Here is a 2,577-nt window from a genome sequence, read left to right as displayed (position 1 = left end):
TACACATTTTATTATACATTTTATTATACATTTTATTATACATTTATTATATATTTTAGAACTATAATATAACTTATTGCTAATTGTAATAGTCCGTCCATCCAATGGCATTATATGATTTAAATTGAATCTGGGAGCTCTTTTAGGTTTCGAAACAATGAAAATTTTTCCGAAAAGTGATTATTAGTCTAATGAGTGAGCCTCAACGATGCATATTTGTATCTACTGATGTGAGAACTACAGTTTAACCCCAAATCCAGCGCTGATGATCAAAGATATCTTAATCATCAAGTGGTCATTCTCGATTCCTTAATGCGAAATGTATAGATGAGACTGAACCCGGATCTACAGATCGCGAGCCAATCGTACCGAGTTACAGCAAACCATTCGAACAACCTGAACATTATAATATATAGTAATAACTATAAAATTGGTACTTCTAACTATTTTACCAATGCAATTATAGTTACAAATACAAAACACTTTTTTGATGTGACTGCGTAAACACAAGATGTATTATATCAAGATACATTCTCAGGCATTTCCTTTGCATTTTGAATTCCGATTTAAACATCGATTCAAGCATATACCTATTGCATTTTGAATTCGCAGATCAAGAGAGAGAATTCAGTTAATATCCGGTACGACCGTATCTCCTTCAAGTCAAGAACAATCGAGACGAAGATATCAGAGACTGAGGAAATCAAAAGCACCATTGCGTCATTGATCTGATCATCAAATGAATGTACACAGAATTTCTTGTGTCAACATCATTAAATCTTACATTATTAAAAAAAAATTATGTTAAAATAGATCTGTTACGGTGATTTTCTTTCTCTTTCTATTTTTCTCTAAAACACGCGAGTACATTTTATTATGAGAAGGCAATACAATTTCTGTTGACTCATGAGCAATATTTTAATTTTCATATGTCTTATACGGCTGGACTTTGTGTTTTCATATTTTGAATATATATGTTTTTTACATTTGATGACGAATCGCGGCCATGTTTGCCGACTATTTCTTCCAACATTCTCGTCGATATTCATGTCTTCCTGTTGTCGATATTGGTAGGCACACGTATTCACACAGGTGAACAAATATCGGCGAAAATAGAAACACGAATCGACGAAACGAGAAATTTACATTTTCTTTAAATTGAACAGGGAATATCTGAAGTTTTCAAAAGCTCTTGTATTTCAACTTCTATAAAATCAAATGTAATCATTTATACATTGTTAACTGAAATTTTGTTGTTAAAATAAACAAATGATAAAAACACATAAAATATTTTTTTTGATTCTTTAGATCCAGAAAACATCTTTTGAAAATAATAATTATTATCTTTTTCACTGTGCAATACAATATACAATAAATATTATAAATAAAAAACTACTGCCTGTGTGTATTTCAAATAATATTCAAAAATAGTAAAGTTCTAATCCAGAATGAAACTCGCTAACAATTTGTCCGTTCCATTTACAAATACATCGCTCGAATGAATAATCACGATTGCTCTGTTGGGTAGATTTCGGAGCAACAAGTCTCGCGTGATTCGTTACATAGACAGATTTCAAACGACCAGACATGTAAATTTTGATAAATAATTAACTTTATCGAAACGATTTATTGAAAGAAATTCATATGTCTATAATTAATTATGTTTATAAGAGATAATTCATTGATAACGAGATATCGCGAAAAAGAGAGATAATATCTAAATTAATATCTAATTATACTATAATTTATATTTATATTTACATTTTTACGAATCAAATTGGAGGTTAGATAAATGCTCAGAACAATAGACTGAATTATACTTCTCTTTCGAATGTTGCTATTTAATGCTATATTTTACGCTTTGATTTTGAAATATCATGATAAAATATGATGACAATTACTGCGCATAAGCTATACAGAATAATAGCACACGAACATTTTAAGCAGGTTAGATAATTCACCATGGAACAACGGAAGATCCAATACAAAAGGCAGTAGACACCCAATGGTGCGTTTAGAGATTCAGTCATTGTGACCTCCTGGGCCCATTAACGCTTATGCTGCTACAAATCCCAAGTCTCATTATGAAGATCAATATGAGTTCTGACTTATTGTTGTTTACATGTATACAAACGCATACATACATTAATGTACATACATTAAATTACGCACAAAATCTCAATTTCATCCATAAAAGGAACTTAATTGTTCAAAATTGTCTCAGTCACATTGTTTATAATATGCAATTCACAGATAAAATCGCGATTAATCATAAATAACTGAATGACATTATCAACAAAACAAATCCCAAATTTTTAAACGCGCAAATTTATTCGTCGGTTTATGCTAGATTTTTATGAAATATTAACTTTATATTATAAATTTTGAACACTTTTTCTAAATCTTTCCTTTTATGACCACGATTTTTATGGCCGTGTCTGAAACATATATTTGATAAAAGTGAAAAGAAATTGTGAGAAAATGCAACCGGTTAATTTTTTGCTTAATTTAATATTACTCATGAATTATATATAACTCGTTAAAATTTAATTTAAAATAATTCAAAAATCTTTTTAA

The 2,577-nt window shown here is 29.5% G+C and overlaps 1 protein-coding gene across 1 annotated transcript in view; it reads right to left on the bottom strand.

Annotated features, from left to right (window-relative positions):
* Positions 1-2,577, bottom strand: part of LOC108694561 (transient receptor potential-gamma protein) — a 116,081-nt gene that overhangs the window by 100,327 nt on the left and 13,177 nt on the right. The gene's annotated exons all lie outside the window — the stretch shown is intronic.

This window comes from Atta colombica, unplaced genomic scaffold (assembly GCF_001594045.1).
Source record: "Atta colombica isolate Treedump-2 unplaced genomic scaffold, Acol1.0 scaffold120, whole genome shotgun sequence".
In the NCBI taxonomy this organism is placed as follows: domain Eukaryota; kingdom Metazoa; phylum Arthropoda; class Insecta; order Hymenoptera; family Formicidae; genus Atta; species Atta colombica.
This window is presented reverse-complemented; position numbering and strand designations above follow the sequence as displayed.